Below are 15469 nucleotides of genomic sequence, written 5' to 3'. Positions count from 1 at the left end.
TATTTTATTTTATTCTTTATTTTATTTGAGAGAGAGGGAGAGAGCATGCGTGACCCTGGGATCATCAACTGAGCCACAATGAAGAGTCAGACACTCAACAGACTGAGCCACCCAGGCACCCCAAAACTCTTTCTTCTTTACAGGGTTTGGTAACTGGTGGGCTACCTCTCCTCCCTCACCTCCTTTCAGTCCCAGGGATGGTAACAGCTCAATTCTTGTAACTCTAGTTTCCTAAACTATCCTTTCTGGTTTCCACAAACCTATCTCTTGCTAATAAATCTCCTTTGATTTTTCTTGAATTACTCTAATTTGAGTGTTTCATCTGTTTCCTGTTAAGTCCCAGATGTGTGTAGACTGATATAGCTAGGTTTGGAGGGGAGGAGAAAGGGAGGGGATGTTTTAAAACCAGCTTGTTTAGGTAAGTTAATCTCTAGTTAGTAAAAGTGGCCCAGAGTTTTGTGTTGGTTTTTTTAAGATCAAAGTTCCTTCTTGGTCTCTGGCGTATTCATGGACCAGCCTGGTACCCTTCACCCTCCTACAACTTCTGAAAGATTCTGAGCTTTGGTGTATACCAATCCAAACCTTGACCAAATTTTGCTTACTAGAATTAAAAACATATCTAAAGTCTAAAGTGAATTCGGGGCACACCTGGGTGGCTCTGTTGGTTAAGCGTCCTACTTCAGCTCAGGCCACAATCTCCCAGTTCGTGGGCTTGAGCCCTGCATTGGGCTCTGTGCTGACAGCTCGGAGCCTGGAGCCTGCTTCAGATTCTGCATTTCATTTCCTCTCGGCCCCTGGTCCAGTTATGCTCTGCCTCTCTCTGTCTCTCAAAAATAAATAAATGTAAAAAAATATATGTTTGAATAAAAAAAAATAAAGTGAACTCAGGAACAATTTATCCAGATTATATGATTTCCCCAAAATACATGTCCTGGAGATATAATAGGTATTGTTCATTCCACCCATTTTGAATTATTGATTTTAAATAGCCCTCAAGGAGTAGCCACCTATTTCCCCCTCTCAGGAAGCTTCTCTTACAATGTAAGCACCTCAAAGTAGGCAGCATCAAACAACGTTACTGGACCTCCTCCGTGAATTCGCAAAACAGGAGCAGCCAGACTGAGCAAGGGAAGGGCACAAAGCCAGGTGGATTTCACCAGGTTTAGGCTGCATTCTAACTCCGACAGCAGTGGCCTTCAAGGAAGTTACATCCCCTTGCTTGACATGTCGTTTTATATTGTGTGTTACAGGGGATTTTTTTTTCTTGACCTGATTTTATAATCACTTTGCTTAGCAAGCACCATATTTGGAAGTTTGGAGGTTTCTATTCCACAGCAGCTCCTGAAAATAGAGATGTTCTTCTTATTCAGATACAGCAAATGTCTAATTCTTGCCTCTAAATAGCCTAGGTTAATTGTCTCTCTTAATATCCTACGGCAGCATATTCTGCAGCCTAATTCAATGCTACACTAGAAAAAATATCCCTTTGTGTGAAATTGGACCCCAATGTTAAACCACGGGTGGAGGGGGAGGTATTGTGTTAGAATTTACCGGTTCCCCAAATAAATGTTATCTTGGTTAACAATCTCTGGAGAAAACGTTAAGTACATCTCACTCTTCATGAAGCCAATCCAACATGGATGTATCATCAAGCAAAAGCTGGCTCTGTAAAGCATATACAGAGAATCTCGAATCTCCGTATATAAATCACATCTCTTCTGTGTGACAAGTCGTGTCCAGGCAAAGCTTATTACAAATTCAGTTTAAAATCTCGAGAAGGAATAGGAGAAAAATAACAACAGCTTTATGGAGTTATACTCAGGAAATGACTTGAACTCGTCCCAATTTTAAAGTTCCATTCTATACAGCAAGCAGCTAAAACCCCATTTTCTGGGGGAACTGCCCTTACAGGGAAGGTGTGGCAAAGCCATCTGCTGTTTTATAGTGATGGTTTTCAGCCTTGTTTTTCTGGTCCAGCTATGAAATTGCACTAATCACAGAAACAGACTGTTTGGCCAGGAAGCAGTGTATGCCAGATACAAGTGAATTTAAGCCCACATGTATTGAGGCTGCAAGCTTAGTTTGCAATTTATGTGCAAGTGGTTTTGTATTTATTGATCTGGACCGAGTGCAGGTCCTATAGGGGAAATATGACAGATTTCATCTGTCTGACAGCCAAGTCTAGTTGTATTTTCAGTCTGAAATGACCAAAGACAAAAGTGCACACATCGAGAGTCCTCACTCTGGTGCCATATGGAGTATTAGATTCAAGGCTCTGGTCACGGTAAGTGTTCATTTTAATAACTCTACGCAGAGTGCATCCTGAACAGCTAAAGCAAGAGAGGTGAGAGTTTTTAATTCAAATCTAAATTAATAGACCATCTGATTCTGCCTGAATGTGGGTGGGTCATTTTAAAGAGTACCTTTTATAGACATGATTGGGAGGAACTTAAAAGATGTGTCTGTCATATATTATTGATTCATCTGGACCATGAAACTTCCGAGCCAAAAGTCAAATACTTCCCACAATGGTTGTCACTAAAATTATAACCAATACTTCTAGGAAAGTCTGGCATCTTAAAAACCAGAAGCTTCTTCTATAACCTTCTATAACCAACCTTTCCAGTTGAGAAGACTAAATTGTGCCTGTGAGATTACTGATTCATGATTTCTCTGACTGTATCTCCCTCTGTCTCTGTCTCTGGTCTCTCTCTTTCTCTCTCTCTCTCATACACACACACACACACACACACACACACACACACACACACACACAAACACACACAGGTTGATCATTGATGAATATCAAACAGACACATCATTAAAAGCCTTTATATAACTAAAGAGGTAGTCAACAAGGAAACATTTCAAAAAAAACAATTGCTACCTAATACCCAGCCATCCAGAGACTGGGTTCCATTCAGTATTCAGGATGCTGAATTCTGAATTCTGATTGGCTAGTCTTTTACAAGGATTTGACACTATAGATTCTTCCTGCTTCTTGACTTCAATGATACCACACAAGGCAAACTCCCTCCCTCTTTGTCTGCTCTTTGGCCTCCAGGAGCAGCTACCCTGCCCCTAGCTGTGCACATGATGTGAAAGACCATCATTGACTTATGGATTATGTGCAAGTTCAACTTCTCTAATTCTATATTTATCACTATAAAAATGATGCTAACATGATGTCATAATAGAGGGACAAAATGAAGGGATGTTATGAGAGTTAAACTAGTTAACACATATTTTAAAAATAAAAGGTCCTGGGGCACCTGGGTGGCTCAGTCGATTAAGTTGTTGACCTCAGCTCAGGTCATGATCTCACGGTTCATGGGTTCAAGCCCTGCGTCGGGCTCTGTACTGACACCTCAGAGCCTGGAGCCTGCTTTAGATTCTGTGTCATCTTCTCTCTCTGTTCCTCCCTTGCTCATGCTCACTCTCATTCTCAAAAATAAACATTAAACATTTTTTTTAAATATATAAGTAAATAAAAATAAAAGGTCCTTTAATGCCTGGTCAAAATAGGCACTCAGTGAATGCCAACCAACCCTCCCTCTTGCCTGTTGTCTTTACACATCTCAGAGAAATCTCATGTTCATTGCTTCAGCTTATATCTCAATGTCATCTTCCAGAAGAACATCTTCCACCTCGACTCTTCATATATTATGTATCCTATTAACCTAATTATATTACCTGTTCCTCTATTATCATTCCATGTTTCCCCAAATCCCAGGGCTTGATTTTTCTATCTGTGCATTAAGTTCAACATCAATAAAAGTAAGCTTACCATTAATCCCAGCCCAACCACTCCTTCCTGCTGTCATGCAACCTGTTGTCCACTCTAGCTCCCTTTCATCTTCTTCTCTTGTTGAATTGAATAACTATCCTTTTTTCACTGTCTAGCTTCAAAACCCTCAAGATCTTCACTGATGGAGCTGCTTCTCTATCCTTCACAACCAGGTGGACCCTAGATCCTGCCATGCTTCACAACTTTTCTCAATGCTCACCCAGCTATTCTTTTACCCCTAGGCTGCCCTGAGTGCACTCTAAGTGGAAATACTTTTTACCTACAAGTCTGGGCCTTACTACATTAGTTTTCTATTGCTGTAGAAAAAATTAGCACAAACTTAGTAGCTTCGAACAGCACAAATATATAGAAAGGTCAGAAGTCTAAAGTGGGTCTCATGGGGCTCAAATGAAGGCTTCAGTAGGGCTGCACCCCTTCTAGAGGTTTCCTTGCCTTTTTCAGCTTCTAGAAGTCCGTGGCTTGCAGTTTCCTTCCTCCATCTTCAAAACCAGCAGTGTAGTATCTTCTAATCTCTCTCTCCCTCCCTCTCTCTCCCCTTCCCTCTCTCTCTCCTTCTCTCTCTCTCTGCCTCTCTCTCCCTCATTCTGATACTCCTCTTTCACTTACAAGGATCCTTATGATCACATTGGGTCTACCCAGATAATCCAAGATAATCTCCCCATCTCAAGATTCATAACCCTAATTACTTCCATAAAGTCCCTTTGCCACGTAAAGTAACTTATTCAAAGGAATCAAGAGATGGATAGCTCCAGGGAGCAATTATTTTACCTACTATGCCTACCTTGCCAGTCTTATTTCATAGAATTATCCCCTGATTTTCTAATGGGTCCCAGCCCCACTGATATTCTTATCATTCCTCAAATAAACTATAGTTACGTCTGCTACATGACCTTTGCACATATAGGTCCCTCTGCCTTCACTTAATTTGCTATTAACTATCCTTCAAACTAGGCCAAGTGCTCCTTTTAAATACCCTCGGTATCATATACTTTTGTTTCTTAGAATATATCACAGTTTTTAGTTACACCCATATGTTTGTGGTTAGTTTATTAATGTCTTGCCTCCTACTAGACTATAAGCTCTATGAATACAGAGACCATGTTTGATTTTAATATTGTCCCAGGGCCTAGAACAAAGATCACAGGATAAGCATTTAATTAGTATTTGATGAATGACTAAACCAGGCCAGTAGGTGATGACCCTATGTCATCATGAATATCTGTAGGAATTAACACATACACACACAGCTGAGTCAAAAAAATGACTAACATATTCTAGAAACTACAATGAGCTATAATCTGCCTTCTCCCATCTAATCCCATAACAAACTTCTGAGTTGGCTACAATCACAATCCTCATTTTAGAGATTAGGTACTGAAGAGAAGAAAGGTAAAAGAACTTGCCCAAGGAGACATAGCTAGTAGGTAGTTGAAATGGATTCTACCCTAAGTGAGTTTGCTTCCAAAGACCACACTGATGTCCTGGAATTATTTTTTTAATAAAAGTTTGTTTTTATTTATTTTGAGAGAATGAGAGCACCAAGCAGGGAAAGGGGGTGCAGAGATTGAGGGAGAGAGAATTCAAAGAAGGCTCAATTTTACCACCATGAGATCATGTGACAACATGAAAATGATGGCCTGAGACAAAATCAAGAGTCAAATGCTTAACTGACTGAGTCACCCAGGTGCTCCTCCTAAGATTATTTTTATATGAGCACTTGGGTGGCTGGAACTATGGAACAAACCCAGTTGAAGCAACTATATAAGGAAATACTACAACACACACACTCATGAGCCTAGATGAATACATACAATTGGAAAATTTGGGGGACATTCACAGAAGCTCCCAGACTGATGCAAGCTTGTCAAATAAGGCAGTATGAATATGATTTGTGTGAAACCTTAGGACACCCACTACACAGATGATGAACTAAGGAAAGTAAGGACTTTGAAAGGTGTGGGCATGTGTAAGGCTGGCCAGAACCTTCATTAATGCCACAGGGGGTAAAGTATAAACCCTAGGAAAGGGAAAAAGAGAAGCTGAGGTATGACATAGATCCCTTCTTGGATTCCCACAAGAAGAGAAGAGAAGCTGGAAAAGGCAGAGATGCTGCTAGATTCCATCTGCTCCATAAGAAAATAATTCTTGGGGGTTAGTCCCTCCCCTCCCTCCTCTCACCCCTGCAAGCCTACAACCAAGGTAAAGAAGAGTCAAAAGTCCTATAAGTTTATTAGGTAACTCTCTTAACTTGGAAGGTTAAATGTCTCATCTAGGCCAAAATGATGTGACAACAAAATAGCAGCAACAGGCACCCAAGAGTTTGCAGGGTCCACAAGAAGTCTCTGGAAACTTAGCCACTTTCAGCATGGGAACTGGGAGAATACAGAGGCAGCTCTAAAGTAACTATGTGCCACTTGGGCCAAATAACCAGCTCAAGGGACTTCAGCCAGCCAAGACTTCAGGAGAGATAACCCAACTTCTAGATGCAATTTTTGAGAAAACAGACAGAGGAAGCAGTACTTCACACTTCAGTAGAAGGAACTCAGGACACCTTTAAAACTCCTTTCAGTATTTTTTCTTTAAAGCCAAACCTCTGAGGGAAGGACATTATTCAGGAGGATTTTCAAAACTGGAGGATTTGCCTCCCCTCCCAGAAACAGTCCCACTTACCGGCCAGGAAAGGGGAATGTGGGGGAACAAACTCAACTTTATCCCATGACAGGCTCTGAAAACCCTTCAGTTTAGAGAAATAGAGAGTCTATTCAACTGCCCTGCCAAAATACCCACCAAGTGCTTACTTGTGTTTCATTTGGACATAGCCATAGGGGAAGTTTGAGAGTCCTGCTTCATGTTTCCTTATGTTGTTTACTAATTCAATATTAGCCTATAGAAGTATATCCTCTCTGACACAGAAGTGATGTACACATTTGCCAATAGAAATTTACCTAGAAGAGAGAGAAAAAATAGCATCATGGAAGAGATCAAACTGAGCTGGAAGTTTGGAAGATGGGTACAAAATTAGAGATGAAAAGCAATAACCTTCTAGATTGGAAGAATCTGGGTCCACATAGGAAGTATCAGCTCAAAGGAGTCCTGCTGATGAGGTTGGCAAAGTAAGTCCTTGAGCTAGACCCAAAATTTGGATATTTTCCCATAGTTTGGGTATAGTTAACTACTGTAGATTTTGAGCAGGAAACTGCCTGGAAGTTTGACTCATACCACAAAGGAGATTTCTACCTCTAACAAAGAAGCAACAATAACAAATTTATAAAATATATTTACACAGTAAGGAAGAAATTGTTTTTTAACCATATACATCAATATCATTAATTAGCATTAATATTTAACCTGTTTGTAACTTACATTTTACTTCATAGAATTTTTACAGGTGGCCAGGTTAGTCAAAATGCTCATTGTAGACTCAAGCATGGCTTTACCAGTTTTAAATTAAAGCACAAAAACTCAAGGACAATTCATGAATGTGTTAGCTTTTCTTTCAGAGCCATTGGCTGGTTTTACCCATGACATATCAATTTTCAAAGAAATGAATAGTACCTAGGACACTCCCTAGTGTCTGGATTACTGTCAACTCAATTGAAACAAATTCTAAATTCTGCCTCTAGTGCTTCTTTTCACTGGTTTCAAAGATGCATTTTGGAGTTTTGCACCATTGGACATCCAATTTATGTGGTTGTGAGGAGCTGTTAAGCAGTTTATCTTCTATCCATTTTAACAATCAAAACTGAATTCCAATGAAACGCTTATACTGGCTGTTGACGAGGAGAAAATCGGCCAAATTTATAGCCAGCTTTATTAAATGGGGTTGTAAACAAACTAGTCTGCATAAAGCCCTCCAAGTTGAGGCAGGCTTTGGGGGCAAAAAAAAAAAAAACTATTAAACACAGAACCTGAAATCACTCCTGGCCATGCAGGAGTATCCTCCAAGAGGCTCAAAACATCAGAGTCAACAAGTTTGTAGGGCCTGTCCTCAAACAGACTCAAGAATCTCAGCATTAGCAAAAGAGAATTGTCTGAATTCAATGTGTGAATTCAATGCTAATTTGTTTTATTATTTCCTGCAACTGCAGTACAACAAACAACTGACTTTTTTTTTTTTTAGTCTCTAAAAGCAGCGAGGTTGGTGGTGGTTGTTGCCATGAACATCCAATGAATGATTCATTCTCGCTCAAGTGGAACCCGTGGGAAATGTTGCCAATAACTTGGTTTATTTCTTATCTTCAGTTCTCAGTAGACAACATATTCGTCTATATTTTTACAAGAGTCATAAATTTTTCAGTTAGTGTACAAATAATAACACAATGTGATTCCATTTGGTCTCGGTCCTCAGGGCTTCAGGAGAGGAGAAGGAAAACCCCATCGTCTTGATCAACAGTGTGGATGGACCATGATTTCCACAGCCTGCTGGTAACTCCTGGAAGAGGGTAGAGGAAGGGCAGTGTGCACACTTGTAAAGTCTTTGGTACATTACCAAAGCAGCAGGTGGCGTTTAGCCAGATGACTCCAATCGACTTTTCCAAATCAAAGCTATAGCGTGGAGAATTAGCCAATGTTTATCTGAAGGGCTCTGAGAGGAGGTTCCACACTCGTGTGTGTGGGGGGGGGGTGTATCTCTTGCAACTTTGTGCAAATTACTTCTCTTATATGTGAAAATGAGGAAATACCTTTCGGGGATATTTTGAAGTTAAGTTAAAATACTACATGAAAAATACGTAGCACTGCTTATAGTAGATCCTCCTTTAAATTTCCTCCATGAAAAGGACCTCATGAAAAGGTGACCCTCCACGCTCCCCCTTCACACCACTGCAGGGATTACAATCACACTTATATGCCCCTGGCTCAACCTTGATTTTCAATTCAATCCTTAGGTGAGGTCGTACCCGCAGTCCACAAAAAGATGTATCTGAAGATCAGCCTTCACTTTATTTGGATCTAGAGTAAAGCTACCTAAATGGTCAGCAAAGAGTCCCTACTATAGGGTCTCCCAAAGAATAAAAACTGGGCCCTGTTACAGACCACGCAACAGAGCCAGCCATGAAGTAATAAGATTTGATCAAGAGCTTTGCAAAGCTCTCTTCGGCTGGCAGGGATCGGTCATGAGGCACTCACCAAGGCATTATTCTTCAGCCCCCAGCAGTCTCTGTTACAGAAATGAACTCCCCTACAAAAGTCCCTTCTCTGCCCCACAGCCAGCCTCACCATGACCTTTTACCTGACCTGCAAAGAGACCAGCATTTGCTAATGTCACGTGAGGATCAAGTCGCCTGCTTTTTCCGCCTACTTTTTCCTCTCCTTTCTCCAGCTGTGCTAAACCCGCAGCCCCAGACACCTCTCTGCTCTCCAATCAACCTTTCTGAACATTGCATGTATTTTCAGTATGTTTTTCCTTCTCGGAAGAAGAAAAGCATTCACTCTGAGGCACGTTTTTGGAGCAATAAACAGCTCACTTCTTTGTGGAAAAATAGGCAATTTTCGAGTAACCTTTGGAAGCATCTAAATAACCCACACATATTTATGGCTGAGTGACTCTTTGGATTGAAGAAACTTTAAGTTTGTGTTTGCAAAGATTTCCATTAACATCTTTGAGCAACCTCTCATCTCATTTTAAAATAAATGGCTCACTCCACAGAAGAGAATCTGGTTGGTTTTTTTCTCTCTCTCCTCCCCCAGCTTGGCTTCCTAAGCAGAGATTCGATGCGCGCACATATGAGCTCAAATAGCGAATCTTCACCCTGAGGTTTTGGGGTCCTGGCAGTGAAGACAAAAGCCTCCGTGGTGTCCAGGGTCAGCCTTTTTGTCTCATTTTAAAGGAACCTCCATTTCACCTCACCCCCATTTCTTTCTTCTTGCAGGAATAATTCCCCAAGGAAAAAGAAAGGGCTCTCATTTTCCTACCACCTCCACCCCCCAACACACACTGCTGCAGAAACACACTGTTTTTAAAGGGTTTGTTCTCAGGAGAAAATGCCATAAGCTATATTTATCTCTAACTAATCCATTTCTCTATACTCCAAGATTAAGGAATTAATGACTGCTACAGCTGCTGTCCTTAGCACATTAATTACTGTAAATTGGCTGCAGCCTCAAAAAAAATTCCACTTTAACGACAACCAGTGAGAGGGCAAGGTTCTATGCAAAGCATTAGGTACCTAACCTAAATAATAAATCAGGATAGCATCAAGCCCAAGAAGATATATACAAGCTTGGGCACTGGGTTTCCACCCACAGGCTGTAAGCATAGAGAACTGGTAACACTCAGGTCACTCCTGTCTCCAGCTCTCAGTAAGGACCCAGGTCTGACAACTCCGCTTCCCAGGTAGCCTCAGTACAACACTTTCCCACCTGCTCTTCCTGCTGCCAACCTAGCCTCTCCCCACGGTGGCCACAGTGATCCTTCTTAAAAGCAAATCATATTATTGAAGCCCTCTCTTTAACATCCTTATCTATTTCTCTCTTTTCCCTAGGATAAATTCCCAACTTCTTGACGTGATTTACTAGGGCTTTCATTGTCTCTCAGTCCAATCTTGTCAATTTTAACTCTCATCGTCTCTATTATCATTCTAGATTTTTTCAGATTCCTTCAGAGTGTCCTGTTTCCTCCCTCTCATCACCAGGCCTTTGCCTATGCTGTTCCTTAATTCTTTCCAGCCCCATTTGTCTAGCTATTTCTTCCTTGTCATTCAGTTCTCATTTTTTTTAGAGGGCAAGCTTGAGCGAAGGGAGAAGGGGAGAGGGAGAGAGGGAATCTTAAGCAGGCTCCACGCTCAGCCCTGAGCTGATGCAGCGCTCCATCCCACGACCCACCTACCACGAGATCATGATCTAAGTCAAAATCAAGAGTCAGACGCTCAGCCAAATGAGCCACCGAGGCACCCTCAGTTCTCGTCTTAGATATCATTTTCTCCAGGAATCTTTCCCTGCCTCCGCCAATCCTGACAGGGTGTCCCCCAGATGCTTCCATAGCACACAATACACCCCCCACTCCAGCACTTACCACAATTTGGCAACTGCCTGTTTTCTGCTTGGCATTGCATTTTCTCTGCAAACAGCAGAGATGTCCTCAAGCCAAACCAAGATGAGTGGGATTATTGCAAGGATGCAGGGGCCTCCCAGTCAGCTGAGAACATGAGCTTCATAGGAACCAGGACATAAAAGCCATCAGAAATTGAAGCTCTTCTTTCTATCTCCCGCTCAGAGATCCTAAGGTTACAACATCATTGTTTGTCTGCTCATCACTCCACATTCTCTCTTGCTCCCAGCCAGCTTCCCCTACCTCAGCTCAACCCACCAGCCCACCCTGGCCTGCGCTATATTACCTAGCTACCAACATCACCTTTCATCTTCTGCCTCTAGTGCCAACAGGTGTTGTCTCTCAGCTTTCTGATTCTAAGTTCCTAAAGGAAGAATATGATTGGTCCCTTTTGTCTTGTGGCTCTGTGACAAATATATCTTGGTGGGTTAGTACTTTGATTCAAAGTCTAATCAGCTTACCCAAGGACAGTGGGGGGTGATGGTACAGAATGTGGCTGCGTTTACCTAGAGGTTAAATAATTGACAAGTCTGGGCCACCCCTGTTACACTGTATGTCCTGGGAGAGTTCTGGTCACCAGTGAGTCAGGCACAAGGGTTTGCTGAGTAATGGCCTGATGAACACTTATCAGAACTCCATATCTAGAAGACCTATTTGGAGATCCTTTTTCAATCAAACGAGGCAAGGAAAGCAAGTTCTTGATCCCCATATAACAAGATAGCTTTTGTTCCTTGAAGGGAATTGCCCAGATAATAAATGTTTTCTGATTGTTACCTTCACTTAAAGTTCAACCTACCACTTAGCTGATAACTGCTCCTAGCAGCTTTAACCAAAACAGCAATAATCTTTTGTAGCTTCAGCCTGCTTGTTTGACCTCTTCTTAAAATAATTGCCAACTTGGGCTTTAGAAGTCTAGAAGGAAATCAGATAAAAAGTATAAACAGGATTACCGCAATATTTTAGCATCAGTGTAATAACAACTACCTCCAGTCCGCCCAATTTGAAGTTCACCTCTAGACTCTGCAGATTTACAAGCCACTAAGTGTGGCTTCCAGCTTTGGCAAATATGAGAGGCTCTCTCTTAAGTCAGGTCTTTGCTGCACAATCCAGGACTGCACCCCTTATTGCACTTTGAGGTCTTTCTTGTTCTCTCTCAATTTTTTCTCTCTCCCTATTTTTTCTCTTTCTCATCCCCTTCCTCATTCATTTGCCTTTCAATACTCAAGACCAGTCACTCTTATTTCCATGATTTCTTTCAAACCAGTTATCTCCTGGGGTTACTGAAAGGAAGGACAGACTGCTGAACACTCAGAAATCCTTTATGGAAGAGTCCATTCATTTGTTAAAATATATATAATATATGCATATATATATGTTTGTTATATTTGTATATTTGTTAAAATATATATAATATATGCATATATGTGCATATATTATATAATATAATATATATATATATATTTGTTTAAAAAATAGATATCTGGCATGCAAGGGACCAAAAATAGACCTTAGAGGCACTAAAGGTGAGACACTATATATAGTACAATGTCGGACAGCTCCCTGTCCAGCCACACCCACCCTCTTTGCCTTAAAGGTATCACCATTGAAGACTGCAGAAGAGCAGTCTTGCCTGAGCATCAGTACCACCCAAAGAGCTTGCTAAACATACATATTTCTGGAACCTACCCCACTGACTGAATCAGAATCTCCAAGAGTGAGACATGGGAATAAATTTTTAATGAGCACTCAGATGATCCTTAGGCACGGACAGGTTTGGAGACACTGTTCTACAGCCTCCATTGGCTCTTCTCAAAGCCTGTCCCATTAATAAAGGGGCTCTCATCCCTGACTGCACAGAACAGCCTCTACCCAGACCAATTCAACCAAGTCTGAAGTTGCAAGCTGTAGAACCTGGGAATTTTTAAGTCCCACCCACACAACCATTTTTATTCAAATCTGTAGCCCTGGATGAAAAGCCCTCACATGACACATGCTCTGTAAGATGCTCCATGAAGCACAAGGGCTCTCAAAGAGGATAAGTGCAGAAGGCACTCTATAAGCCCCTCTTCTAGATTTGCAGTGCAAACTGTCACCTCAAAGACTCTGGAAGTGCTACAGCAAAGAATCCAATTTAATTTTATTTAAATGTATTTAAATTTTTCTTGAATTTAATTGCGAAAAGAAGTTGTTTTGTTTGCTTGCTTGTTTGGTAGCTAGATGGTTGGTTTTTACATAATACGAATGAGTCTCATGTGTAGTAGAAATATACTTAAATAAAGGCTGTTGTCCTGTTTTCTGAGTGAAGAGCCTGCCTAGATACAGTGTATGACAACTTTTATACCACAATTCTGCTTTTACTTAATTCTTCATTTCTATTTCTATTTCCTATTTCCTATTTATTTCATTCCTACTTCTGGATTTTGTATTGGCACGGATTCTTTCAAACATGATTGTAGGCTTCCCCTGGACGAAACTCCAGGGTTCCTTTCTTACCCCTTTCTTACCCCTTTCCCTTCATTCAACCTGACTTGAGGCAGCCTGGAAGTATTTACACTGCCCAAATGTGATGGCATGTCCCCATGTCTCATGCAAACAGATTATATCCACAGTTTTTAATAGCATGCTTTCCAGGTTATCCACTCCAAACAAGAAAGGAATGGAAAGGGGAAAGTAGAGATCACACATGCCCCAGAAGTGGTTCACAATCAGGTCCTACTTCAGGAAAATTAACACAGAAAGGAGGTTCAACCACCATCCCCATATATGCACACCCTTCCATACAATGGACAACTTCCTAAAGGTGAGTAAAGGAAGTCATTAAAATATTTGAGGAAAACAAGAGGCACCTGGGTGTCTCAGTCAGTTAAGCATCTGACATCAGCTCAGGTCATGATCTCACAGCTCGTGGGTCCGAGCCCCACATTGAGCTCTGTGCTGACAACTCAGAGCCTGGAGCCTGCTTAGGATTTCATGTCTCCCTCTCTTCTGACCCTCCCCCACTCATGCCCTGTCTCTCTCTCTTCTTCAAAAATAAATAAACATTTAAAAAAAAATTTAATACTTGAGGAAAACAAAGTGGAAGATAATGGACTCTCTACTCATAAAAAAAGAGAAAAAGAAATGGTGAATTTTAAGTTATTTGACATTAAATTTCTCTCCCATTCATATATACAAAAAATCATTTCAACAAACACTAACTCTGTGGCAAGATTTCGCCACAGCAACACTACTGACATTTTGAGCTGGATAATTATTTGTTGTGTGCACTGTAGGATGCTTGGCAACATCCCTGGGCTCTCCCTACTAGATGCCAATAGCATGACCCCCTCCAGGTTGTGACAATCAAAAATGTCCCCAGACATCACCAGATGTCCCTTGGGGACAGAACTGCCCCAGGTTAAGAATCACTGTTTTAAGGCATAATTCCTATATGTAAAACATCATGAAACCCAGCCCCAGTTGAGGAAATCAAAAGTTAAATCACAAATCTTTTTTCAGGATTATAACAGGATTTCACTATAACCATGAAACAAATGTTCATAAATATTTTCCTCCTCAAATTTCCCAGAAGTGTTGTTTCCTATAAAAACTGTTAATGACATTCTTTAAATCTTCAGCTAATTGCTGGGGGTCAGTGTCAGGGGAGGAAGGTAAATTTCTAAACTAAACCTGGAATTTTTTTTAGTTCCCAAGAAAGTTGAGGCATTATGATTTTACTATATAAAAGTTTAAAACACTACATGTGAAGAAAAAAATAACACAAATAAAAAGGCAGAGCACAGGTAAAAATCCAAAATATATATAACAAAGATAATGTTCAACATATGAGGAATCTACCAAACCAATTCTGTAAAAACTGAAAACCACTGAGCTTGCAATTGGTAAGTACCCAAATGATATGCACAAATAGATCACAAAACAGAACACTCAAAAACAAATAATAATGAGCACTGGAAAATTTTAAGCACCACTAGAAATCAAAGAAAAGTAAATTAATCTTTGCCTATAAAACTACTATCTTTTTAAGTAAAAAGATTCTACACTGATAAGAGTAAGATGAGAAAGACATACATACTGATAGAAGAACTTCTAAAACTAATTTGGCAAAATTTATTATGAGCTTTAAAAACATTCACTTTGCATAATCTATCCTAAGAAATTAATCCTAATTACTAGAAAAGCTCAAAGATAGTCATTACAGCATTATCTACAATAATGAAAAATTGAATATCACAGTATACGCCTAAAAGTAAGTATGCTATAGAGGTTATCTGTGGCAATTAAATGTATTATGAAGCCATTTAAAAGTTGCCTAAGTGGGGCACCTGGGTGGCTCAGTCAGTTAAGCATCTGGCTTCAGCTCAGGTCATGATCTTAGGCGGTTTGTGAGTTTGAGCCCTACACTGGGCTCTGTGCTGACAGCTCAGAGCCTGGAGCTTGCTTCAGATTCTGTGCCTCCCTCTCTCTCTGCCCCTCCCCCATTCATACTCTGTCTCTGTCTCTGTCTCTCTTTCTCTCAAAAATAAATAAACATTTTTTTAAAAAACCTTTAAAAGTTGCCTAAGAAATAACAGGTACAGGCACTCCTGGGTGACACAGTAAGTTAAGTGTCT

The sequence above is a fragment of the Hyaena hyaena genome, unplaced genomic scaffold, assembly GCF_003009895.1.
Source record: "Hyaena hyaena isolate Hyena2069 unplaced genomic scaffold, ASM300989v1 scaffold_1097, whole genome shotgun sequence".
NCBI lineage: Eukaryota > Metazoa > Chordata > Mammalia > Carnivora > Hyaenidae > Hyaena > Hyaena hyaena.
The sequence above is the reverse complement of the archived record's forward strand: the minus strand, read 5'-3'. Positions refer to the sequence as shown.